Below are 27,688 nucleotides of genomic sequence, written 5' to 3' on the forward strand. Positions count from 1 at the left end.
CTTATACCAGCGACCTTGTTTCTCTGGAGTTAGGAATTAGGAGACTTAAAGTAGAAAGAAGAAAGTAGATAAGAAAGGGAGGTGATCAGAAGGCTTGCTGGAATTTAAGGAGTGGGAGCTGGCAATCAGAAGGATGTGCTTAGACTGCGGGAAAAGGGAAACAGAGGTATCCTTGAGGAACTGGGAAAAACTTTGGCAACAAGGAAGGAATAGATTCCCTCCCTGATAACTGCTCACTTCCCAGTTTTGCTGGCCTCAAAGGAGTAATCGCTGAGGTTGATATTCTGCTCAAGAGCTTTGAAGTTCGCATTTGTTTTTGTTCGGAGTGTCTTTCTCTTCACGGTGTCACAAGATGACTTAAATGCAGACAACACACGTGCCAGCCCAGCCCTTCATTGAATCGGGTGTAAAGTTGATCTGTGGGACCCAGCTTTCAGGGAGCAGCAAGGGCTGGCTACTCCCTAAGGGATATGAAGCTGGGAGCTGAGGGCGATGACACAGCTGTCAGGGCAGGGGCCTCACTGGCCAATCCTCAGTCCCGCGGTAGCCAGTCAAGGAAAGCAGGGCAGACCCAGAGATTGTGGCCAGGTTCAACCGAGAATTTAGATCTCCAGGCAAGTCTGTGGTGATGATGCAGGTCCGAAATCAAGCCAGGGAGTCAATCCACAGGTCAGGGTCAGAATCAGGCCCAGGCAGGTCCAAGGTTAGGCCTAGAAGCCAGCTTGTGGGTCAGGGTCTGGATCAGAGGGGTCCATAGCCGGGGATGGGTATGACTATGGGTGAGATAGAGCCTGGTACTCCTCCAAAGGAGCTCAGGCAGGGCCTGGAGGCCCAGGGCTGAGCTGAAATGGGCTCCTAGGCATAGGGCAGGTTGTGTGGGTGGAGGCCTCAGGTGAGGCTGGGCAGGGCCAGTAAGGCCTGTTAGTGCCCTCAGGGCCCTGACACCAACAACTCACATCTCTTCTTCCGTATCCTTCATACTTTTTTTTTTTTTAAGGAGACATAAAAAAACCCACTCATTTTTACTCTGATTCTTTTTATTATTCAAGGCAGTGAACAAGCCTGATTTGGAGGGCTTTTTATTTTGTTTGCAGTTGAGAGGGGAAATGCTTTTATCTGCTTAAACAATTGAATTCATGAGCCATGAAGTCTTGACAGACTGAAATTTACTCAGTACCTTGTAGGAAAATGTTTATCTTTGAAACAAATGGTCAGGTCCAGTTTCACTTTTTAAAATCTGATCTGAAGATATGTTCTCAGGAAATGTTCATAAATGAAATACACACACACACACACACACACACACACACACACACAGTCTGCAGGGAGAAGGAACGTTTCTGCCAACTAGCCTAATCAAGGTTGTGTTTCACTGTGAAGATGTCATGCAAGGTTCATTTCAAGGCTTTAACATCATGTGGCAAGATTCTCTTCTCCTGAGACAAAGCTGTGGGAAGACATGAAAAACCTTGTAGGATGGGTCCACTGGTAGCTATTAAGCTTGATAATCTGGCTGTGCTCCCATCACCAAGTCCTAAACAGCTAAAAGGATTGAGCAGGGCTAGGATCACACTATATATGGTACTTTTTATATGTTTTCCCTAACTGTCTGCAGCTAACCACTACTGAAGATAGGATAATGGACTAGATGGACTTTTGATCTGAACCCGTGTAGTTACTTTTATATTCCTGTGGTCTTTGAAAGAGAAAACACTGTGAAGATCCTCTGATATTTCAGCTGTTGTACAAGGGAGAAATGGTTACATCCCTTAGATAAGGGTTGCAGGGCCTGACTGGATGCATCGTAAGCCTCCACAAATTTATTCAAATTTTAAAGAGTCCTTTAAGTGTCAAGAATATGCACAAGAACTTATACCTTCATTTTTAGCACCATCTCTATTTTTTCGTCAGTGAAACGAAGTGACCTGTGGTCCTCCCTGTTTCCGAATTCAGAAGTGGATTACAAACACTCACAATTTTTTTGCACAAAGGATTTCATTTGCTGAAAAACCCCACAGATATTTTTAGAAATGTTTTGCGTTTTCATGAGAATTTAAATATTTCTCTAAATGTTTTCAAGCAAGCTTACTCATAGATAGTAAGATCGTTGCTGAGATTTTCATGAATAGCGAATATTTTATATGCTTCCATTTTCCAAGAAAACTCCATGCTTTTTTAAAAAGTTAAGGTTATTTTTAGATGTTGCTGGCTGGTCTTGAGAAATCATTAATCTGTTTGCATGCTGTTGGTACTGCACTGTCATCTGTTTTCCTTCAAATCTTCCAGAAGGCTGTAAGAGAAATGTGTGGGAATTCCACGTGGCACTGCGTCACTGTGCCAGTTCTGCTCCTTTTCTTCTCAGGTCAAAGGGAACATCTTCTCAAGAAGGAATGAAACTACTGTGGAGCTGTATAAATTAGCATCCTTGCCTCTGTTGATCAGCGTGTAGACGTTTCCTGGACTCTTGTAGAGATGTAACATGATTTCCCTCTAGTATGAAGTTATTTTATTCCCCAACAGTGTTACAGCAAGCCAGTTCCTGACATGCAGTCAATAAATAAATCACCAGCCTACAAATAGAGTAGGTTCTGTTCTTTCCAGTGATCTAAGATCAAGTCCTGAATGCTTTGGGTATTGTATACTCATTAGCCAGATTATTTCTCATGGAGCCGTCGCAATCTGAGTGGACTGTTCCCATTCAACCACTAGGACTTAAACCATGAGAATAGTTTCTTGTCTGCGGTCTTCTGCAGTACAAATATGTGAAGATAAGGGAAGATATTTTATAAATTCAGCAATTTACTCTTCGTATTCAGTGCTTTCCTTTGGAAAATTTCCAAGCACTTTACAAATATTAATGGATTTAGTACTGTGGGAAACTGAGGCACCGCTTACTCAGTTGCCTGCAGCCTGACAGGAAGTCCGTACTTGCATTTAAATAAACTCATTGCATTTTGTTCAGTTATCTTGTTGTCCTCTGAAGTTTTAGTTTGACAAAGCCGTAACAATCAATGAAAGCTATTGTATCATCATTACCATGATGTAGTCCTTAGCCTCTCGCCCGGTAGACAAACCACATATTCACCAAATTGTACCTTTCCCAGAATGCAAGCATATCACCCTACTGCACATAGTGTATTTTCCTCCCCTTTCCTTTCTCCTCCATGTCTCTGTTCTGGCTACCCAGAGCATCTAGTTGTATTCCCTAGTTCTTCTTCATCCTCTCCACCCTTTGTGTAGGTTTGCACCTACGCTGAGAACATGAAACTTAGGTAGCATTGATAATGATTGTAAGAGATCTGCCCTAACTAGTTAGAATGTGTTTAGCTGTTAGATTAAACAGCATGCATCTGTAGAGAGGGTATGCCAGGATATTGTTCTTCCTTACAAGCGTTGCCAGGAATGGGGCCATCTGTTAGTGCAGACGGTCTTGGTTTCTCACTGAGTCACTTCTAACCATTTAAACTGGGATGCCTGGACTGTGAGTACCCTGTTTAAATCTGTTTGGCGGAGTCCTGACCCCCTCCAGGCAGGCGACTCCATCAGCATCTGCACAACAGATGAAAGAAAGCAAGATCTTGACCAAACACAAGGAGACTTCAGTCCTTTGCTACTTTTGCAGCGGTGTATACAGCAGGAGCCAATTAAACTATATTTCTAACAGCTGAACGCACAGAGAGACAGTTGGTGGGTTTTGTTTTCGCCTGTGTTCTGATCTGTCAGCATCCTCCTGCACTGTTATTCAGGAATAGAGTAATAACCATGCTAGGTCCCTGCCAATATGGACTGCCTTCCAGCTGGGCCCTACTGAGATATGAACTTGGCCTTATTGCTTGTTTCATACTTTTACTGCCCTGAGGGTCAGGCACCCCAATGAGTGAATCTTTCTGGCTCTGTTTTAGAGGCCCCAAAATGTGTTGCAAATGACAGAAGTACAAAGCTTGACCTTAGCCTTTCATCGTCAGCAGGATTGAGGCAGTTAGTCTGTGCAAATGTAACAGTCTTTGGCACTCGCCGTTCCTATGTTATCGGGAAAAAAACAGATGCATTTTCTGACTAGGTGAAATTTTTCTTGGGGGACCCGTGAAGTGCTTTCCAGCTGTGTCTGAGCTTATCTAGAATAGCTTCATGTACCTACTGGGGGACATGTGTTAAGCTATAAATGTCCAACTGTACCCTTCATGACGTATTTTATGTTTAAACGGAAGCAAAATTTAGCAAGCAACTCCTCACTACCTCATCTCCTGCTTACTTATGGTAGTGATGTTTAGTATGTTCACATCTAATGGGACATCTCCAGAGTCCCATACTCTTCCTGATGTACGCATCTGTTAGTGTAGCTAAGCTACTGTGAAATGAGAGCCTTTATCTAAGAAAATAGTTACTGTAAATAAAAACTGGAGGTGACTTGACATTATATATTAACATTTTCATACAATATCACTGTACTTTTAATAAAGAGGTTTAAGAATGCAGCTTTATCAGACTCAATTGAGGATTAATTTTTTGATTACTGGCCTTAATTTTTGCAACAGATGTCAAAAGAGATAACCGAAGAAACAGACCTTGAGCCTGCGCTTAGAGTACATACCAATATTTTGAGTTTTGTCACTTTTAGAAAAAATGATATTATCTCTAGCTGTAAATATTTTCTATCCACAGAACAGGAATATTCAGATAAGAATGGACTAAATCATCATCTCTAGAACCTGATGTCAGAGATCAGGGAGATGATACTATGCCTCTGTCCACTGAAATGCCTAATTTGTCATTGTCAGCTGCTTTAAGCTAGGAGTGAAAATGGCTGCATCACTTCGGGTCAGAAAGCTTATTTGAGTCTACCTCCCACTGGCCATTTGAGAAGTCTTATGTTAAAGTGTGACAGTACTAGAATAAATGTTCTGTGAAGTCTGCTGGACTGAATACCTGTTATGCAGTTGTCTTTGATTGTAGTAAACAGGACATGATGGCCTTGTAGTCCTATACTCCCATGAAAGCACATGATACGAAATCCAGTTGACCAGAAAGCGTCTTACTCATGTAGTGACATGAGAGTGCAGCAAACCAAAATGGAAGCAGATGGTGAAAAAGTCCCCTTTATGTTTTATCTTGTCTTTTTTTTCGTGGATATTGCCTTAAGTCTTTGATCCAAATAGCCTGCTGAGGAAGTATGTCCCTAAGCCATGATGAAACAGCACTAGGAACGCTGTGTTCAATTCTATATCACGTGGATACTCAGTAATGGGAGAGATAGTTAAACTTCACTTTTCGCTTTGAGCACTCATTAGTCTTATGCTCTTGAGATTCTATAGCTCTTTCAGGAAAACAAACTTAATTCACAAAGAAGCTAAAGGGAGCTTGGCAATGTGATGCCAAATTGGGGGCAGCACCTCTAAAGAAATGATAAATACTCTTTGAATTCCATTAAAAATCCTTCTGTTTTTAATCCTGGGCTTGCTTCTGCGGGCTGGCTACTGCTGTTAACTACAAATGTCTGTGTGAGCTGGGATATATGCTTTCCAATATATTTTTGATTTGTGTGTTTATTTATGTATTTAATGGTAATGGAACAGCTCAGGCTGCTTGAATATGTAAGGTGTATTTTCTAGGGTTTACTCTTTACTAGATTTCCCCTTTCACTGTGTGACCTCAGGGACATGAGCTCTCTAGGTTCCTATAGCTGTTGTGCTTGGACTTTTAAAGCTGAAGTTTTCACCAACATTTTGGGTGCTTGTTTCTGCAGCCTGATTTAGCCATTTGCTTTGGGTCATACATACTACATCTTGTTGTGCTAATAGGGTAGGGAATATTAGACCCTGTAGCCACAGTGAGGCTTCTCCCCAGCATACTCACTGGTGGGTATCACAGAAAGCAATTGTCATTTCTGTGATACCTAGGAACAATTTTAAAAGTCACCATGTAGAAGAAGATGCCATGCTGAATTTGTTTAGCATCTCTGGATTTCAATTATGTAATGTTAGTTTGAGTGTTTCATGAAGCTTGGTGGTCACAGTGAATGTTGCACTAGTCCTAGGCAAAAGCACACAGGCTTGAAGAGTTTGTTCAGCAGTCACTGTGCATGATTTTTAAAACACCAAGCTCATTTTTACATATTCAGTGAGCAGAGACATAGTAATCACTGCATTATGTTAGCGTCTGCATATCTGACACACCCACTGATTTGTTTGCAGACTTTCCCACACCCTCAGAGTTGCCTCTTCTTACTTTGGGTCATTTTTACTGTAGCTGTGTCAGAAGATGTCATTCTGCCTCCAGATATTTTTGGGTGTAGCTGACTGCAGCAGGGAGAGAGGATAACAGAAGTCTGCCTGTTGGAGAATATGTGGCTCACCTGAGTTAATACCTCATTAGAGGGCATTGAAACATTCCTGCTTCTGCTGTTTGTTTGTATTGTATTGTATTTTTTACTATATAGCTCCCATCCATACAGTCACAGCTGTTTGTTCTTTTCACCCTTCTTCCTTCACCCAGCAGTGGAACACGATAGTCCTGAGAATCTAATATAGTCCTAACCAGACTTCACCACACTGAACCACTGGGCCAAGGCAGGCCTTTCATTTTCTAATTGCCATCTGGTATCAGTAGGAGGATTTCATTATGCTCCTGTTTCATCAGACTATTTGATGTATAGAAAAGTTTGTGTGGTTATGTTCATAAGTATTTTATGATTTTTTGCCTTGCTTCAACTGTGTCAGCTATTGGAGGTCTCCTGCTGGTAAGTTGCATCACAGAGCTGACTAAGTGGCTCCTTGTCCTGCCTGCTTTGCTAGCTGTACTGGGCCAAGTATTATCTATCACAGGATATGCAAGCATGGAAGGGTTTTGTCAGCTCAAGAGAAACAAGTGAGTTATGAATGGGAGCCATGCTTTGGCCAGCAATTACAAGCTGCAGGCTTCTCAAATTCCAAAAGCTGAGCAACCTCCACCTTGCTCAATACTTGAATAAGAGAGCAAAGTCTATAGTAAGCAGTGTTGATGATTTAGAGGCATATACACACTTTGTTTCAGGTTTGAGACTGAAATCTGAGGAATTTGGTATTAGAGGATATCAAAGGTTCTTTCCTATGTTCCACAGTGCTTTTGAGCACTAAACCAGTCATCTTTGAGGACAGAATTCAAGAGCTTAGACTATCAGGAAACATAAATTATAGAATAAATTGACAGTTTTGGGTCAGTACTTTACCTGGTTCAGTCAAATGTATAGGTTCTCTGAGACTTATGATTAGCCACATAAATGTATGTGCATTAAGAATGGGACACAGTCTAATATAGCTGCCTATGATTTCTGGTTTCTGTTTGTCTTCTGGCTGCTTGTTTCTGATTCCCCACAGAATTCCCCACATTCCCTTAATAAGCCATCCCCTTCCAGAAATGTTAACATAAATGGTCTAGTGGACTCTACCTCTCTGTGTGTACAAATTATGTTAAGAGAGGGGCCAATTATAGGACCATATTTTCAAAAATATTTGTTAGTTGTGGATGCTGCAGTTTTTATCTTCCTAATTTATACAGTGTATGATGTGACCCAGAACACCTCCACTAACAGAGGTCGTCTTTGACCTCTAGGGCTTAATTTTTTGGAATTGCTGAGCATTCACATCACTAGATGACTTCAAAAGGATTTGTGGGTGGCACAGAGGTATTCAGTCACTTGCCCAAGCTCACAGCGACAGTCAGGATCAGAGCTCCACAGAGCGGTTCCGGGCTCTGAGTAAATAAACAGACAGGACAAACTGATTGAATCTCCTAAACTGGGCGGGAATCCTGTATAGCTTCAGTTCTAGAAGTGGATCGTGTCTTTCTTAAACAAAAAAAATTTAAACTGCTGCACTTTCATAATAATAACAGTTGTCACCATCTGTGTAGCAACAGTAAATACCAGCCGAGTAGGAACTATTGTCCACTATTCAGATCATCCCTTCTATTGCAGTGATTGTTTTTAAAATACCATGGCTTGGGGGGTATCGGCTGAGCACTGACCTGCTTGGTTGTAGAGTGACTTTAAGGCAGTGCCTCTCAGTTCATTTCTCTGAGAACTTACCATGGTTGGTTCTAGTGGTACGAGAGATGAGTAAAGAATGCAGGAAGCTCTGCTTTTTCATATCAGCTACCCTAAGATTAAGGTTGCCTGGAAAACTCAACAGCTGTAGAAAACAGTATGTTGGAGTGGAACCACAGCCTCATCTCTCCTATATGTCAGCTAAAATTGCTGGGGAGTTCTGGCTGCACCTTTTCACAAATGCAGTAATTCTCTCAAGCTCTCATTAGCATACTCCAGTAATACGGGTGCACCATGCTGTGCAAAATCTCGACATACTTCAGGAGTAATGCAATCTAGATTTTTGTCTTAGGTCTAAGCATACCTTGGCCAATGGTGATTCAGAGCTGGAGTAGAGGCACGGCTTGGAAAGTGGGTAGAACGTTTTTCTTCTTTAGCTGAAATGTGTGTCTAGCACAGCTAGGCACAAACAGTCAGAGAGGTTCTTGCAGAGCACTGAGGATAACTTCTTGACCCAGGTGGTGGAGAAGCCAATGAAGAGAGGTGTGCAATGCTAGACCTTGTTCTAACAAACAAAGAAGGTCTAGTTGGAGAGGTGAAGGTTGGGGGCGGCCTTGGCTGCAGTGACCATGAGATGGTGGAGTTCAGGATCCTGCAAGGAGGGAGCAGGGCAATAAGTAGGATCGCAACCCTGGACTTCAGGAGAGCGAACTTTGGCCTCTTGAGGGACCTACTTAGGGGAATCTCATGGGGTAGGGCCCTAGAAGGAGGGAGGGTCCCGGAGAGCTGGTTAATATTCAAGTATCACCTCCTCCAGGCTCAAGACAGGTGCATCCCTGTGAGTAAGAAGTCCAGCAAAGTGGGCAGGAGACCTGCATGGGTGAGCAAGGAACTGCTGGCCAAACTCCAACAGAAGAAGGAAGTCTACAGAATGTGGGAAAGGGGACAGGCCACTGGGAGGAATACAGGGACGTCGTCAGCATATGCAGGGATGCGACAAGGAAGGCTAAGGCCCGTTTGGAATTAAATCTGGCAAGGGATGTCAAGGACAACAAGAAGGGCTTCTTCAAATACATCAGTAGCAAAAGGAAGACTAGGGAAGAACGTGGGCCCGCTGCTGAATGGGGCGGGTGCCCTGGTGGCGAAGGATACAGAGAAGGCAGAGTTACTGAATGCCTTCTTTGCTTCAGTCTTCACTGCTAAGGCCAGTCCTCAGGAATTCCAGACCCTGGGGACAAGAGAGGAAGTCTGGAGAAAGGAAGACTCTCCCTTGGTCGAGGAGGATCGGGTTAGAGATCATTTGTCCGAACTTGACATCCACAAATCCATGGGCCTCGATGGGATGCATGCACGAGTGCTGAGGGAGCTGGCGGATGTTATTGCTAGGCCGCTCTCCATCATCTTGGAAAGGTTCTGGAGCTCAGGAGAGGTGCCTGAGGACTGGAAGAAAGCCAATGTCACGCCAGTCTTCAAGAAGGGCAAGAAGGAGGAGCCAGGGAACTACAGGCCTGTCAGCCTCACCTCCATCCCTGGAAAGGTGATGGAGCAGCTCATCCTGGAGGTCCTGACGAAGCATGTGGAGGACAAGAAGGTGATCAGGAGTAGTCAGCATGGATTCAGCAAAGGGAAATCGTGCTTGACCAGTCTGAGAGCCTTCTCTGATGGAATTTGACTGGCTGGGTAGATGAGGGCAGAGCAGTGGATGTTGTCTGCCTGGACTTCAGCAAGGCTTTGGACACTGTCTCCCATCACATCCTCCTAGGCAAGCTCAGGAAGTGCAGGCTAGAGGAGTGAACGGTGAGGTGGACTGAGAACGGGCTGGATGGCCAAGCTCAGAGGGTTGTGGTCAGAGGCACAGAGTCTAGTTGGAGGCCTGTAGCTAGCGGTGTCCCCCAGGGGTCAGTCCTGGCTCCAGGCTTGTTCAATGTATTCATCGATGACCTGGAGGAAGGGACAGAGTGCACCCTCAGCAAGTTTGCGGATGGTACTAAACTGGGGGGAGTGGCTGACACACCAGAAGGCTGTGCTGCCATTCAGCGGGACCTGGGCAGGCTGGAGAGTTGGGCGGAGAAGAACTTCATGAAATTCCACAAAGGCAAGTGCAGGGTCCTGCACGTGGGGAGGAATAACGCCATGCAGCAGTACAGGCTGGGGGTTGACCTGCTGGAAAGCAGCTCTGCCGAGAAGGACCTGGGAGTGCTGGTGGACGACGAGTTAAGCGTGAGGCAGCAATGTGGCCTTGTGGCCAAGAAGGCCAGTGGTATGCTGGGCTGCATTAGGCAGAGTGTTGCCAGCAGGTCGAGGGAGGTGATCCTTCCCCTCTACTCCACCCTGGGGAGGCCTCACCTGGAGTGCTGTGTGCACTTCTGGGCTGCCCAGTGCAAGAGAGACATGGCACTAGTGGAGAGAGTCCAGCGGAGGGCTCCAAAGATGCTGAGGGGACTGGAGCGTGGCTGCTATGAAGACAGGCTGAGGGAGCTGGGCCTGTTGAGCCTGGAGAAGAGAAGACTGAGGGGGGGATCTGATCAATGTGTACAAGTATGTGAAGGGGCGGTGTCGAGAGGATGAGGCCAGTCTCTTCTCCGTGGTGCCCAGTGACAGGGCAAGAGGCAACGGGCACTTCCTGAACCACAGGACGTTCCATCTGAACTTGAGAAAAAACTTCTTTCCTGGGAGGGTGACAGAGCACTGGAGCAGGTTGCCCAGAGAGGTTGTGGAGTCTCCTTCGCTGGAGATATTCAGAACCCGTCTGGACGTGGTCCTGGACAACGTGCTCTAGAGGACTGTGCTTGAGCAGGGAGGTTGGACTAGATGATCTCGAGAGGTCCCTTCCAACCTCAACCATTCTGTGATTCTGTGAATTGTCTAAGCGTTGTGGGGACTAAAACGAGCTTTCACAGAGCTTTTTAACATGGCTCAGAGTCAGACATTATTATCCCTCTTTTAAAGAATATGGAGTCGAAAACATGAATTGGCTTGCCCATGCCTGCACAGAAATGCACTGCTAGAGTCAGCATTACAACTTGATTACTCAGAAGCACACAGATGTGCAACACGTATTGCACTTCTTCCTGCCCCCGCTTGCTGTAAAGGCTTCTCACAAGTAATCAGATGCATACTCTGTGTTTTCTTGCTGTCTTTTATGAATAAGGTTGTTCTTTTTATGGTATCATTTTCTTTTGAATTCAAATATCTTCGTGAGTAAAGTAATCCTGTTCAGTGTGTTCAGTTTCATGATCACTGTATGGTTCATATATCGCTCATTAATCTGAAAAGTGTGTATCTGTATGGCTTTCTGTTATTAGATCCCCCGTGAAAACAAGTACAAACCAGTGGAAAGTGAGAGGGGGTTAGGAGAAGTTCCAGAAATGGCTGAGGGAAATTTTCCTTGGTAAAACAAAGCATAAAACTGAGAATAAGAGGATAATCAATTTAAATTAAACTAGTAAATTCTCATGATTTAGAAAAGTTCAGATTGATGTTGAGATTGAGACTTATGTTTTCTGTTTGTTAATAGTTTATGAATGCCTTTGCCTCTCCTAGGTGCTGGGCATATCTGTTTGTGTCCACTTCCTCAAGGCTCAGAGCAGAATCTGGAGGCTCTTTTCTTTAAAGCCTTTGGAATTTACATAACCCTGCAATTGTAGCAATGCAAAATGTGGCTCTGGTTACAATAACAAGGGTTTAGGGAACGCAGGGAGAGGTTGTAACGGCAAAGGCATAAAAGCAAAACAAAATAAAACCCTACATGCTGTTTTAATTTTCAGCAGCCACGTGAGAACTGTCCTCCAGTTCCTGGCTATAAATAAATCTCTGCCGTCATAGGAAGACAGAAAACAAAACAGTTCACATTCCTCCCAAATTTTTGTAAGGTTATGAAAAATAAAGGAAAGGTAAATATTTTAAAAGCAGAGTGTGTCTGTGCTGAGAAATATCAAATTAGTGCTCAAGGGGGTTGATATTTGCATCAGGTGAAGAAATTTGCATTAAACTTCTCCTCCCCTGCTGCCGCTCCACCACCGCTTTTGAGAAAATCACATAGGACTGCATATGGATAAAGTGCCAGGCAATGCTTCATAAGGCCCAGAGGTTCACTGCCCTAGTGTCAGCTGAGGCAAGCACCTTTGAGATGAATGAGGATTACACAGAGGTTGCCTGTTGTTTCTACTTGTCAGATGTTACATCCTGGCTCTGTTAAATCTTGTTGTGTTAGGAAGATGGGGACCTGGTGCCAGGGTTTTTTCTCTTTCCTGTTCACTTTGGATTAGGCCTGTAACTTGGTCCTTTGAGGAGATGCAGGAGTAATGGGAATGTTCTTCATGCCTTTTCTCCAGCCTTGAGCATTCACTTATCAGACACAACTTGGAAGGACAGGCTGGATGGAAGACCAAATAAGGTATTAGACATACAGGATGGAATGGGAGGAGTTGCATTGAAGGAGGAGGCTCTGCAACTAGAAGACACCCATGTCTTGTATTAACTGGTGAAATAGAGAGTGTCTAGATTGATAGTACATCTATTTTCTGGGAACCGTACCAATAGTAAAAGCTGAAAGAAGAAACTTTCTGGAATATACTTGTATTCCAGGAACAGTTTTTGGGAGCAAACTTGCCATCCAAAGACAAATTCTTTGCTGCAGCAAATGCGAAGGGAATAGTGACAGGGTTCTACTGGCATTGAACAGAGGATATGATGGAGGATCAGCTTAACAATTTGGTTGTGGCAACAAAAAAATCTTAATTTAAGGTTCTTATATTCCTATGATTGGTGTGGTATGTGGAAAAAGTTAAAGTTAGTGAAGACAATCCAAAGAGGCAGTCCTTATATGAAGAGCTGGGTTTAATGTGCCCATAGCAAGGGCTTTTTCTGAACTCTTCTTTTTTTCTAATACCAAAAGATAAAAATGTTGTGAAATAAATAGGTTTATCTTGCAAGATTTTGGCCATTGTTAAAGTTGGAAACTTCAAAAGGTTACCCACTGTCACTGTTTCTTCCATCGTGTGCTGCTTTTATGCAAGACGCAGATATCAGGTCTGCAGAATTCCTGGGATGTGTAAGATCTGGACATTTCAGGGAGTGACTGGGAAAGGTCAGATCTGAGGCTTTATTTCTGCTCTCTTTTATGAATAAACCTTGCTGTTTCTATTGCCTAAACTGAACTGAACTGAGCTGAACAGTATCAGTACTTTCTCCCTCTGCCATCAAGAAGAAGGGGTGATGCAGAGCAACAAAGGATTCTGACTTCAAGAACAAAAAAGATAGAAGCTAGTGAATTTAAAAATAAAAAACAAAATTATTGTTTGCATGCAAAGTTTCGATAACAAAGGAAAGCCAAGTCTGGGAAACACAGAAAGTGCAGTGCAATACAAGAGTGTAACTACGTACAGAGAAAGTGCTGTGTGTTCCCATCTGCACAACAATGCCTGCCTGAAGACATCAAAGAACATTAATTATTGGCCCCAATTAACTCACTGATAAATAAGGCAAGAGAAGGAACTAGGCTGCAATATGAAAATGACAGGCACTAGATTACCTTACTTTTGAGGAGCAGGGACAACTTGAATACACATGCTGTTCATTAAAGGCACTGTGCAATGAAGAGCAATTATTTTGATGGCTACGTTTTACTGCCCAGTTTTCCCTCACATTGTAACATCTAGAATCATAACTTCTCATATTCACGACACAATTCAGCTGGGGGCAGACGAATGCCTACACAGTTTTCAAGGCAAACTCTTCTTGCCTTTTTGAAAAATTATCACTTTTTAATTTTTTCAGCAGCATCAAGGGGTCAAGGGGACATGTGGATACAGAACCTTGGCATTAGGTGTTCTCTCCCTTGCATTAGATCTAGCCTCTTCCTACAGAGTTCTGGTCTCAAATGAAATGTCTCATTATGGATCGAGTGGCCTTTAAAAAGGAAAGCTGGTGCATTTTTCAGTCATCCAAACTAATTAATAGAAATACCAGTGGCTGCTTCACTGGCTGAAAAACAAAACAGAGTACTTTGACTCTCTGTTAAAATGGGGAGTGGATTTTGTAGACCTATAAGACAGGAAGAGTGAGTGAATGAATGAATGAAAACAGTTGTAAGGTGCTATAAAGATTGTATTTCTGTGTGTTTGGGATGATCACGTTATTTGTAAGGATTTGAGCTTTGAGTGAGTTACTCAGTTCTTCCTAGTAAAGAAGATGTATGCTTACCTGATATCATCAATGATTTTTATCTGTCCTACTTTACTTTATTGATTCATATATATATTAATTTCTGCCTTGCTTTTCCCTCTTTTGGAAAACGTCAGCTATTATCGAAACAATGTCAGTACTCAGGACAGGGTTTAGTTATAGGATATCTAAATGTGAAGTGTTTGTGGCCACATAGTGACATGGCTAAAATGTGCACAGGGTGGGGTGGGAGGGGTATTGAAAAATATAAAAGGATCATGTGGCTGAGTAGTGAGATGCTGCGACACTGACAGCTACAGATGCAAAAGCAGAATTGAACAGGAAGTGTGCCATACCACAAGTGGTGTTATAGAAATAAGCAGGCCTGCTTAGTAAATGAGCTCACGGTTATTCCATGTGGGAGAACAGAGATTTGGTCAGCTGTTCTCCTGCAGTTTCAGTTGATTGGAAGAAAAATTGTTACAGTTGCAAGTGTCATAGGGTATGCTAGCTAAGTTCAGACTCAGGGATGAGAAGATGTAGAGCTGCGTGAATTGCGTTACTAAGGATAGGTCAAGGGAATATAAGGACAGATTGAATCAGGAAGTGGTAATGCAGGGAATGAGTGGGGGTAGCCTTCAGCAGAGAGACCTACAATAAACAGGATGATGCAAGGGTTAATCAGATGGAAAGGTCTGGCTGAAAATACGTTCTATGGGGATAGAGGTCAGAAGTCTTAAAATGGGGCCTAGTGTGTCAGTGTGGTGAAGAGTCCTAGGCAGTGAGACTGGAGACTGGGAAAGAAATAGCAACATCAGCCAATTCAGAAGAAGCTGTAGCCTGCAGGAAAACTGATTGATTTAAGTTGACCCTGAACTGTGCTGTTGTTTTGATGAACATAAGCCCTCCCCGAAGGTGACTGGGAGTTGGATTTATGAAGGGGAAATCATGCTTGACCATGAAGGGGATATCATGCTTGATAGCTTTCTACAAGTCAAAAAAGCTGGAAAGCAGCTTTGAAGAAAAGGACCCGTGGATCCTGGTGGACAAGTACAACATGAGCTAGTAATGCGCTCTTAAAACAAAGAAGGCCAATGATATCCCAAGCTGTACTATTCAGAGTGTACCTAGCAGGTCAAGGGAGGTGATCCTTCCCCTGTGCTCTGCACTAGCAAGACCACCTCTGAAGTGCTGTGTCCAGTTCTGGGCTCCCCAGTACAAAAGAGTACAAAAGAGACACAGCCATACTGGAGCAAGTGCAGCAAAGGGCCCCAGAGATGATTAAGGGATTGGAGCATGTGACATATGAGGAGAGGCTGAGAGAGCTGGGCCTGTTGAGCCTGGAGAAGAGAAGGCTGAGGGAGATCTTATCCATGTGTATAAATACCTGATGGCAGTGCGGGTAAAGAAGCCAGAACCAGAGTCTTCTCGGTGGTGGCTGGTAAAAGGACAAGAGGCAACGGGCACAAAGTGAAATACAGGAAATTCCATTTAAACATAAGAAAAAAGTTTTTTCCCTGTGAGGGGGGTCAAACACGCGAACAGGTTGCGCGGAGAGGTTTGTGGGATCTCCATCCTCGGAGATATTCAGAACCCGACTGGACCCGACCCTGAGGAACCTGCTGTAGTTGCCCCTGCGTAGAGCATGGGGGTTGGACTAGTTGATTTCTAGAGATCCCTTCCAACCTCAACTGTTCTCTCATTCTGTGCTATCTTGATCTGCTTTTTCTCATAACTGAGTCAAAACATCTCAAGAACTGCAATAACAGCTGGCAGTTTTAGAGGGGCCAAGTGTTAAATGGCTTGGGCTGTCCCATAGCCTCTTTAAAAAGGTTATTCCAGGTCAAAAGTCAGGAATTGTGGTGGAAGGTTTAGAGGGGCTAGAATTGCTTCCTGTGCTATATATAATTTGAGGTCGAGCAGAGGACTTCACTCTCTAAAATTTTTGATGTGGCATCTTTCACTAATATCAAATTCTCCCAGAGGAAAAAAAAAAAAAGAAAGTAGGTCTGAATTTCCCTCATGTTGATAGACCGCTGTTAAAATTGATATTGTTACTCCAGTGGAAAATGGGGATGATGAAGTGAAAACAAGGCTCTATGCGTCTGTTGTCCCCAGAAGATTATAGTTTCCATGAATAATCTTAAGGCACCCAGAGGGAACTGACTGCTACAATTTTAATGATATTTTTCTTAAAACAGTTTCGTGAAATGCCATGGGAAGCAAACAAGGAGAAGATTGTTTTAATGGTATTTCCTAAAATGACAGTAGAGCAGCATTTGTGGAATGTCCTGGATCACAGTCTTTTGGCTTTAAGAAAAAGTAATGAAAAAAAAAGAAACCCAGCAACAAGAAAATTAGCTGACTGATAAAAGTAAATAGTTTATAACAGATCTCCTCTCTTAAATCCTGGAAGTCTTCTCTCTAGAACAGTCCATACAAAGAAGCCAGAGCCAATAGTTCTGTATTAACTGAAAAACATTTTTGTATATGTATGTTAATCAAACTTTATGCAGATTTGTTTCTTTTCCTCTGTCAGTGATCATTTGTGGTCACTTCCCTGGACTCAAAGTTAATGGGTAGAGTAATTGATCAACAGTTTGTCTACAGTGCAGATGCAATGAATGTTGAAGATATAATAGTATGTGCGAGATAACCATAATGGGTTTGGTTCCACAGTGTGTACTGAGTGTTTCAATAAGGAGGCATTTAAGTGTTTTCTTGACTTTGCATGCAAAAATAGTATCCACTGCAAATAGTGGGATTTCTCTCATGCTTAATGTCAGACGTGCTTAGAATCATTCTGGTTTAAGACAAAGCGATTCCATCAAAACATTGGAAGACTAATCCTGTGTTGAAGTAATAGAGGCTATACAGGAGCCTCTGTACAGATTTCTTCTGTAATTTCTTTTGAAAGTAACTGAAACACTGAGGATGTCTTCTATATTGATGGAAAGCTAAATCAACTATTTATTTGCAATTGTTTTTTCAGAAGACCATCTCTACTGCCACAACAGCTGTACTGAATCGTCGGAAGGCGGGCTCTCCCAGCGTATTGACTGCGTATTGAGGATCTGAACACGGAAGACCCCAACACAGAGAGAGAAGAGCTAATTAGAAACTGCAAAGATCATCCAGGTTAGTTCTGATTTGTATGTTGGAACTGAGGGAGGAAAGGAATCTCAGGGAACAGAATTGAGAGTATCACTTTTTGTTCTCTTCAGCTTGCATGATGTTATCTGCGTTCATGAGGCAAGAAGAGTCTTCTACCTCATTGCAAGGTGCTTTTCAACTTAGAGCCCTTAAAAGGTTACAGTAATCAGAGCCTTATGGGTCTCCCATTTAGATTAGGTGTATTTAGAGCCAACGTCTCTGCTAATGGCATCAAAAGTGTAAGCTCCTACCCCTTCAGTTCTCTTTACTCCATCAGGGTTTAAATAAAGTGGAACAGAACTTGTATGCCAGGCTATGCTACAAGCATGGCTCATGCTGTCATTCAGTCTGCGAGCCAGCACAGTAACTTGGTTTTGATTATAATTGCAGTGTAAACTGGAGGCATTTCTTGTAAGTTAGGAAATAAGCTTATTGGAAATGATAGCTTAGTGCTTTTCTTGATTTGATGCTGTATTTTTGCTCTCTCCTTCCTTATTCTATCCTTTATTCTTCTGGAATGGCCATCAATTAGAAGAAAACTTTTATGCCATCATCTTCTTCCTTAGTGCAATTTAGAATCCTTCAGTGCTTTAGTCTCTTAGGAAGAGCTTGTGCATTCAAGTTGTGCGTGAAGCCTAATTACACTTAATGTCTCATCATTTGCAGTGTCCTTTCTATTTCTGTTACAGTGCTTGCAGTAATCACAGAGACAAAATAGCATGAAACCTTTTCTTCCCATGGTATCTCACTGTATGAGATCCAAAATGCTATGAAGTTGTGTGACTAATTCTCTATGGCCACGTGCTCTGCAGCGATATTTACATGAGCTCAATGTAACTGTAAAATGTCATCGAATTAGTATGGTGGATGCTTTGCACTGAGGTAAATGAGTGAACCAGATGACAGGGCAATGATGAATTAGATGTCAGCGTTCAATCTCAGTGCTGCTTCTGCTGTATTGAGCAGTAAGGTTCCTGCAGGTGCCTTCAGAAGCAAGATCCTGTCCTTATGTTCTGTCAATACCCTAAATGGTTCCCATGGCTTAGAACCTCACAGACAGCTGATACAAAAAAAATAAACCCCCCAAACTTTAGATTCTGTTACCTGAAACAAAGTGTGATGTTTTGCTCACAGCTCCACTTTCCTTGCTGTGTATGAATATATATTGAAGAGGAACGTGTCTACTCCTCAGGACTTTAAAATGTTAGCATTTTACATCTGAAAAGTTGTATAGAAAACTGATTAATTCATTCTTAATTAGCTACGTCCCTTAAAGTGACCAGTTTATTCTCCAGCACATGCAGTAATTTATAAGCAAACAATGATTCTAGTTGCCCAGTTTCTGTGTGTGTACCTCTTGCAAAGAGTCAGGGCCCCTGCCTTGTTAAATATGTACTGCTCTGTTGGCACATGCTAAGTCTCTTTCTGGCTCAGCTTGTCACTGATGGAATTATGCCTTGCAGCAGCTGGGTGTGTCTGTCTTCATATCCCGGTCAACCACTTCACATAGACACCGCTGTATTTTTTTCGCTGTAGGAACTTAGCCTTGCTGTTAATCACATATGCACCACTCAGCACCCCACTGCAGCGTGGGTGCTCTAGATTCCTAGTGAACTGAACCATCTTGCCAAGTACAGCAAAGATGCTTTATACCCTTCTTCTCTCCTTCCCTCACTCTCACCCCCACAATCAAGCAGCTTTCCAAGAGGCAATTCGGCATCCTTTGCCTAAGAGCAAGGAGCCACCTTTCCGTAGGAACTTTGTCCGATTTCCAGGACTCCTAAGTATACAGGAATTCCTGTAAGGAAAGCCAAATATCCTCCAGGAAAGTGTGTGTCACAAAATAGGGTAGATTCTATGTGATGGAAGTTATGTTATGTCCAGGAAAATCAGGGTGGGTTAACAGTGGTGCAATAGGGGAAAAAAAACCCCCAAACCCCCAAAAGCCAGCATAGAGAGCTTGGCAGTAGAGTACAGAGACTAAATGTCATTTGCGATTGATTGCTATAATAAGGTCAGCTGCCTTCCTAATTGATTTCAGCTTCTTACTAAGGGATCAGCGCTGCCAATTAGTTTGCATGTAAACTTCAGAGGACATGAATAATCAGAATTTAGCAAGCCACACTAGCCGTAACTAATTCTTCTAGCTCTTCTGCAAGGAATACACAGTAAGTCAATGTTGTCCCCTGTCCAGCATCACAGGTGGAACCAGGACTTGCTGCTCCAGCTGCTTTTTACCACTGAGATGCTACAAAGCAGTCAGAAGCTTACAGAGTGGCAACCTGGCAATCAATCTTGAAGGAAGTGGGTTTCCTAGATGGAATAGGAGCAGTGTAATAGTTCCATCCCCAGTGCTGTAAAGAAGAGAATGTCCATCTGGAGCTCCCTGCCTGCTAAGCAGCTATTTCAAGACCAATAATAGCTAAACATCATTTACCAATAACCTGAAAGCTTTTAGACCAGAGAGTCACTAGGGCAATCTAAAGAGAGGCTTTGCTTCTTTATTCTGGTCCCGTGCTGATCAGAAGTGAATCGAAGTAGAAGATCTGGCCTAGACCCTGTATTAGAATGAGAAATGGAATTAGACTGTTTTTTTGGCAGGGGGAGGAGGTAGGCGGGGATGTACACTTGGACACTTCACTGATTGGTCATGTCATGTGCATTTTTAGCGTCCTATTTCTTTGCATAGACGTTGCTTTGATTTTCATGGAAGTCACTGAGATCTTTGTGTTCATCGCTAGAGATTGCCTTAGTTTCTGATTGTATTAATCTCCTGTTCTTGGTCAGAACAAGACATGTTGATCTAGATGACTGCTGATTCAATGATGGTCAGTACAACATCAGAAGGTGTTTGATTAACACTTGCAAAATTTAAAACAACCCTCCTCTTCCCCCCCATCCTCAAAGCTAAAAAAATCCGTGCACACAAAAGGAGGGCAATAAAAGGGAAGAAAGAACATTCAGAGCCCAAACTAATTTTTAAATGGTTGTTGGTGCCAGCCTATGTTGCAGTGCAGCACAGGATGGTCTTTGAATTTTTTCAAGAAGGCAAAAAAGTCTTTCAAATGAAAAAGGTTGAGGAATGCTACTGCACAGTTTTTATTGGAACAGCTGCTGAAGGACAAGTCCACTCCAGCTGTCTTTAGTTCAGATATTAGTAGATCTAGCCAACAACTTGCAGTTACTAATGTCTGTGATACAGCTCACCTGTCTGCATACTATGCCTTTATGTGAGGTGACCGTTTGCTAGCATATAAATTTTTTTCATGTTGTTTCTTTGGGAGATGGGAAGATAAATACAGAGCAGAAGGAAGTATTCAGAAATGATGGGGTAAGCAAAGAAATACTCCATTTTACAGATGAGTGGGCTCTATTTTACTGCGTTAGAAGCAGAAAGAAAGTGAAAGTATCTTGGAAGTGCAGCTGAACTGGTTTTTCTAAAATTGATCTGTGATGACTAAGAAAGTGTCACAAACAGGTTCAAACTGATCATGAGATGTTAGATGTGAAAAGAACCTGAATTTCTTCAAGGAAGTGGAATGAAATGAGAGTGGACTTGCTGGCTACAAATGTTTACAGTAGTCAGGGACCTGCTAATGACCTTTATTGCTGGGAGCTGCTTAATGTTTTGAGGAAAAGAAATTTAGTCTAATTCTAGATGATTCTGTCTCCCTTGCCTTGAAGGATCTGAGTTTGAGTTGGGCTGTTATCTGAAAAGAGAATTGTGCTTTCAAAATGTTTGAGAAATACCAGCAAAACTAAGGAGAGAAACTAATGAGACAATTCTTGTAAAAAAAAAAATTAACACATTTTTTCTTTTTTCCTTCAATTGGGTCATCTCTGACTTTCACGTTGTAGCACCTTGTAAATCTTTTTCCTTTCTAAAGAAAAAATGAATATTTTTTTCCCCTCTTTCCATATCTGTTACCTGAATTGCAACAAATACTGACTGCTTTTCCTTTGGGCTTGGGTATCTCCCTTGGCAACATGCAATTCATGCAGACCACTCACTAAAACTAAACGTACAGGAGAGAAGGTTATAATAGCCTTGGGAAGTGAGTGAAAGAGAAGGATCTGTGAACAGGAAAAAGATAGGAAATAGGGTGAAACTGAAACGAGCTGTCCCCAGTAAAGGTCCAAGCCAACATCTCATATCTTAGTATGATGGATACTGAATGTAGTTGCTAGCTCAGATCTTTGTAACTGGCTAATCCAAAGTACTGTATCTAAACATCCCTGGGTTTTGGGAACATTTTTATCTGGATCTAAATTCTATAGCCTAGGCCAGTTTTTAATATGGAAACCAAGCCTTTATATATAAGAACTGTTGCTAGAAGTAGTTAAGTATCTGGTACATAGATTTAAGCCATTGTCAAGGAACATTATCTACATATTGAAGGCCAGAACTTTCATTAACTGCACAACTCTTACAGATCTAGATGAGGCTCAGGAACCAATTTATTTACTTTTCATCCCTCTCTTTGGTTTCCACTGAGAAAATAAACCCACCAAAATTAAATGTTTCTGCAGAGTTTGCAGTGGCAGCTAACAGTAGTTTTTCATTGTGTTGAGAATACTGTGGAAAAAGAATTAAACCAACAATACATGTCAGGTGCGAGCTAACCTTAGTAGGAATGTGATCTATCACAGTTTTACTCAAACATCTGCATGTGCGCACATGTGTGAACACAAACACACACACACACACACAAGTATGTACACACATTATGATTCATGAAATGGAGAACAGTCTTATAGCCTTAATATTTTTAATTCCTCATTTTCTTATGATGTATCTGAAATGAACATGATTTCAGATGAGCATAGTCCAGATCCTTACTTTGTTTAAGTTCCAGGCCAGTCTTCATACTTCTAGATGAACACATTAAAGATAGGCGTCAGGTCTGAAAAGCTTGAATTTGAAACTTACATTCGTGAATTGGAGCACAGTTCTACCCTTGTTCACCAGCCAGCTCAGCCACTCAGATCTGGTGGTCTGATTTGATCCCAAAGATAAAAATAATCTTAGAAGAATATATTAAGTAAAATAATGTATATGCATGTCTGTACTGTATTGACTATATATGCCTCATTTCAGCCCCTCAGAGAGAGGGGACAGAATTTCCAGTGGCTGTGTGATAAGGACAGTGGTGGTCCCATCACCCAAGTGATGTAAGATGTCAGTGCATAGTATGATATTGCCCTGCGTGTCATGCTCGAGAGGTGCTCAAAGCATTGTGTGGTATTTCAGAGAGTGGGAGACAAGCGGAAGCATCTCTGTAAGGAGGGGCTTAAGGTCTTGCTAATTCTGTAGCCTGTGGTGACAGAGCAGGAGAAGTCTCTGACCCTGTAGCTGCACAGGGTGGTGGTGTCAGGCATGACATACAGCCAAGCCCAAAGAGCCATAGTGTTTAATCTCGTTGTCAGATGGAACAGGCAGCCTGGTACTGGGTCTCCAGCCACAATGGGCACTTTTGTTCTTAGATTAATATACCCGTGTCCTTTTGTTTTGGCAACTGATCTAACAAGCAGTTTAGGTCTCCGGAGGTAGAGCAATATCTCACAGAAGCTTTTGCTTTTACAAGCAAGGAATCTGTTTTCTGAGTGCTGCATCTTCTGTTTTTTGGTTTTTTTTTTTAATTTGACCTAGTTGCTTTTTCTGGAGCCATCAGATATGACTTGTTGAGGGGATGATAGTAACGTATGAAGTTTGAGATTGAGATTTCTTTCACTTGAGGGAGCAACAAAAAATTGTGAGAAAGAAAGAAATAGGGAAGAAGTGTTGAGCTTGGTGTTGTCAGTGGGGCCAGATTTTCATCCGTGGAGTCTGTGACCCTACAAATACATATATAATAGTATAGCTTTTATTTATTTCCTTGGCAGTCAGAGGCTAAAAATGCATGATTATACACCCCAAATGCTTATAGAAGTAGACAGGCGATTTCTCTGATGGCCTTATTCCTAAATTCTAAAGGGGCTGTCCTGTATAAGGACGTCTGTGCTGTCTTGGGACATAGAGCTTATACGATACACCATTCAGAAGGAAAAATACATGTTTTTTCTTTCTCGAGAGCTTTGGGATGACTTCTCCTCATTCTCCTATAAGCTAAGAGAGCAAAATTGTTCCTATCAAAGGTCACCTCTTGTGCAAGAGGATTACTCTGCAGAATCAAACTTACTTTTGCAGACTGCAATACTTTACAGTTTTCGTTGAGGTATCTGCAGCTCTTCATGTATAATAATAAAAAGCCGGCTCCTCTGGCAGCCTTCATCCTCGTTGTTATTAATAGAAGTATTGAATTATATAACACCCCAGCTTAGTGTACTTTTTTCTATCTAGGGGAAATAGAGTCACAGAAAGAATGAGTGATTTATCCGGTTTCATGTACTGAGTCAATATTGAAGCAGGCAACAGAATACAAATCCTTATTTAAATCCTAAACTTAATAAATCGCACATTTCTCCTGCAGCCAGTAATCGGAACCAGAAGTTGTGCTGTAACTGTTAGACAATGCTCTGTCAATGGAACATCCAGATGCTGTGGCGGGAGGGGCAGCAGCTTTCCCGTGTGTAAGGAAGAACCTATGTAAGAGCAAGAGAGATTTTTTTTTTTTTATCTTAACATTTATGGCAGTTTGATCATCCCTATCCAGTGGCACAAGCCAGTTTCCGGCTGGGCACTTTCTGGTGCTTGGCCTGTATATGTTTTGTGTGTGTAGAGAAACAGAGCACCACTTTAGCTCCCCTCAAGTCCCAGTTTCCTTCCATCTTCAGTGTCCTTTGCATTCAAATAGCTATTCACTGTGGCGTCTTAGACAAACTCTGCCTATTTTGAACATTATCAGCATAACCCTAGCTGAGGGGTCAACTGCATGACCGGTTTTGCTTTAAGGTAAGTGTTTGTTAACTTTTAACTAATGAGCAAGACAAAGGCCCAAAGGCCATGTATCTTTGTTACACTATAGCGTAATAAACGGTACAGTGTGCTAATAGTGAGAGGGGAGATAATGCTGATAACATGTGAGCCTACCTCACCCTTGTCCCTTGGCCTGAAGTTGCAGGTTAATTTCCAGGGCTGTATACAACTCTGGCTCCAGGACCTTGGCTGGGGAAAGTTAGAGGGTAGGGGGAAAGCAGGAGGAGGAATCAGTTAATCATTTCCTCCTTTCTCAGCTGTTCTTTCCTCTTCCAAAGAGAAGCTGAGGGGACAGAGGGGAGCGGGGGGAACCAAGCCAGTTAGACAGGGCTGGCAAGGGAAGGGAAAAGGTGGAGACCAGCTGCGGAAGGACCTGGCGTGCAGGAAGGGGAAACAGGGAGCAAAGGGAGATGGACCTGGAGAAGGAATTGAAAAAAGCGGTGGACAGAGATGTGAGTGGAAAGTAAGGATTCATAGACCAATGGAAAGATGTGGACTGAAAGGGGCACTGATGAAATTAGAAGATGTTGTCTGCTGTGCATCATGTATGTAATTTGCATGTGTAAATCATATAAAACTTTCCCAGGCTTTATGCTGAGAAGGGCAGGAGTGTAGTACAGTTCATGTTAGAGGAACACTGATGGGTCCCCGTGGTTTAATACAAAGCTATTAATGCTGAAGATTATAATTCAGTAGCATGTCTAAATGGCAGCTTTACTTACGGGTAAAACATATATGTTGGTAGTTAGTGGGTACCTACTGAGCCTGTTTGTGGAGGACCATTAGCATTAGATAAGATGGATTCACCTTTTGATTTTTACCCATATAATCTTTTACCACAGGACCAAAGAGATGGAAAGACACCACATTAGATTGCTAGTAGTATGTATCTATTCTGTGCTTACTGTGTGTTGATATAAATGAAGGCAAAGAGAACAGGACAGTGGTGACTTGGCTTCATCTTGTTTGGTTTGGCCCACTGGTTTGAAGGTGATATTTTTCCTGCATAACTTGCTTTCTGTGGCAGTGCCACTATATATATATACACATATTTGTATATATATGACTTTGCCTTGTGATACATGTTGATTGGTGTTGTCATCACAAGAGTTCAGTTATTGTCATACAAATACAAAGAGCAAACCATACATTTCTATGAGTTAAAAAAAAAAAAAGAGAGATTTTGCAGATGGTGTTACTATCTCTGAATTTCAGCATTACTATTTAACAGAAAATGTGGTTTCTTCGACTGTAGACAGCAACACACATGAGGCAGACAACTCCCCCATACTAATCTAGCTATTAATATCAGATATAGTTGAAAGTGAAGCCAGAAAGTAGAAAACATGCTAGAAACAGTGACTTACATGGGTTTAAAGCTATCTGAAGAATGACTGAGGAGGAAAAACTGGGAAATCACAGCTTTTTATTTGGTTAAGTCATATCCTCTCCATTACAGGGAATAAAAACTCGTAAGGTCAGAATGATCCTCCTTGCTGGGCAGTGACTAGAGCTGAATCGGGGATACGCCGGTGCTGGCGCCGCGGTGCCCTGGGGCCGGGGGAGGCCGGCGCAGAGCCGCGGACAGTGCGGCGCGCCCCGCCGCGGACGTGACCCGGGGCTCGGAAACGCGCCGCCGCTGTGCTCGCACCCTCTCTTCAGCCGTGTCCTAGTAACTACCTGCGCTGCGGAGGGTGAAAACGCAAACCTCCCCCACCTGGGCGCCGCGGAGGAGAAGCTGTGCGGGGCCGCGTCGCCCTGGTTAAGGAGGCATGCGGGCACCTGCCCCGCGTCGCCCGGCCGGGGGCCCCTCGCACCTCTGTCGCCTGCCGAGCAGCCTGCGCGCTGGCCGCCGGGGCCGTGGCGCTGCCTGCCAGGCCGGAGCTGGTCCCTTTAAGAAAGTGTAGCCCGGTAGCAGGGGCAGGCCCTGCCTCCTGAAGCCCGGAGCACTGGAGCCGGGCTGGGGAATGGGAAACAGCTCCCGAGCTGGGTCCCCAGAAGTGCGCGTAGCAGCCGCCCCGGCCCCGCTCGCTCGGCAGCATCCAGCGTGGAGAGCAGCGCTCCTGCCTGGCGCCCTGACACAGGATGGACGTTCCTGAGCACTGAGCTCAGCTGCTCGGGAAAGCAAGTAGGAAAATACACAGCTGGATAAAATTGGTAAGTCAAACGAAAGTCACATCCTCCTCCTTTGGGCTGCAGTTTTCCAGTCGCTTAATTTGTAATGTTTTTTGCAGGCAGTTTTTTATTGTCTTCTAAGCAGAGCAGCTGGGAAAACATGGAGGCAAAATAAAAGTGTAAAAAATCTTGAGTATTTGTCAGCGTCTGTGTTCCTGTTTTAAAGTCCCTTTTCTACATTGATATTTTGCAGCAGGAGTTGGGAAGGGGAAACCAACAAGTATTTTTTGCATGTGGGGGGGGAAAGAAAGCTGGTAAGAGTTGTAATTGGCTTTTCTAGTGAAGATGATTCAAGAGGGAGATTTGAAAAAAGAAATAAAAGACTTTCATTAAGCCTGTTATAACTTGTCATTTACTTTTGCAGAGTAAAAGCAAATCCCTTGTTACACGGTTTTGAAGTGCAGTCAGATGTGTGCAGTAGGACTAGGTAGATTTTTAAAGCCATGTTATCAATGGAAATCTAGATGCCTAAATCTTTCTGAGCAAGTGGTGTATGTATGCTTAAATTTAACTAAAATACATTGGCAGATCTGGGAAAGTGAAGACATGAAATGCAACTTTCTCTGTGTTAGACAGAGGGCGATGTTGCTGCATCTGGCATAATCCACAATAAAACAGCCAGGGACACTGGTAAAATTTATTTAAATAAAAAATCAAGCAGAAATAAGCTGTTTTAAACAATTAAAGCAGAAATTATTCACATGTGCAGAAAACTGCAGTGTATAGCATCCAGGCAGAGTAGTCGATGCATATTTTGTTTTTTTTTTTTTTTTTAAACTTAAGGGAACAAAAAGTAGATTGGTCTGAATTATAAAGAAAAACATAAATTCTGTTGCTCAGCTCAGGCTCTAATTAGAAACCGGAGCTCAGTTATGATCCTATTATCTTTTCTGGAATGTGTTTTATGTGTGGGTTTCAGGAGAGGGAAAGTGCAGAATCTCGTGACAGAAACATTACTTCAATAACAGTGTGGGAGATAAGGAAGAATTCTCACTCAATGTTAGTCAATTTGCAGGCTGGAATTAGACATCTGATATGGAAACATATCCTTTGTATCCAGCATAGATGTGGTGTAGAGGCTGGAGATCTATAAGCCGAATAGTAAGGGGACCTGTAAACCCTAATCGCTGAACTGCTTATTCAAGCAGTTGGGGGAAGGGAGAGGATAGGGAGAGGCAGGGATACAGATTTCTTCATAGAAATCCCTATTCTACTGCTGGGAAAAGAGACTTGGTAATTGTGCTGTGTTCTACTCATCT

At 42.8% G+C, this 27,688-nt stretch overlaps 1 protein-coding gene across 7 annotated transcripts in view; it reads left to right on the top strand.

The window, feature by feature from the left end:
• Window positions 1-27,688, top strand: part of DAAM2 (dishevelled associated activator of morphogenesis 2) — a 233,666-nt gene that overhangs the window by 23,716 nt on the left and 182,262 nt on the right. For 4 of the 7 annotated variants that reach the window (XM_009685220.2, XM_009685218.2, XM_009685225.2 and 1 more), the window contains one exon: window positions 17,178-17,323. The gene's annotated coding sequence lies outside the window, so the exon portion shown is untranslated. Of the gene's footprint in view, window positions 1-17,177; window positions 17,324-24,696; window positions 24,718-25,749; window positions 26,412-27,688 lie in introns of those variants that run through there. The other 3 variants (XM_009685223.2, XM_068939561.1, XM_068939559.1) reach the window with 2 other exon arrangements.

Source organism: Struthio camelus, chromosome 3 (assembly GCF_040807025.1).
Source record: "Struthio camelus isolate bStrCam1 chromosome 3, bStrCam1.hap1, whole genome shotgun sequence".
Taxonomy (NCBI): domain Eukaryota; kingdom Metazoa; phylum Chordata; class Aves; order Struthioniformes; family Struthionidae; genus Struthio; species Struthio camelus.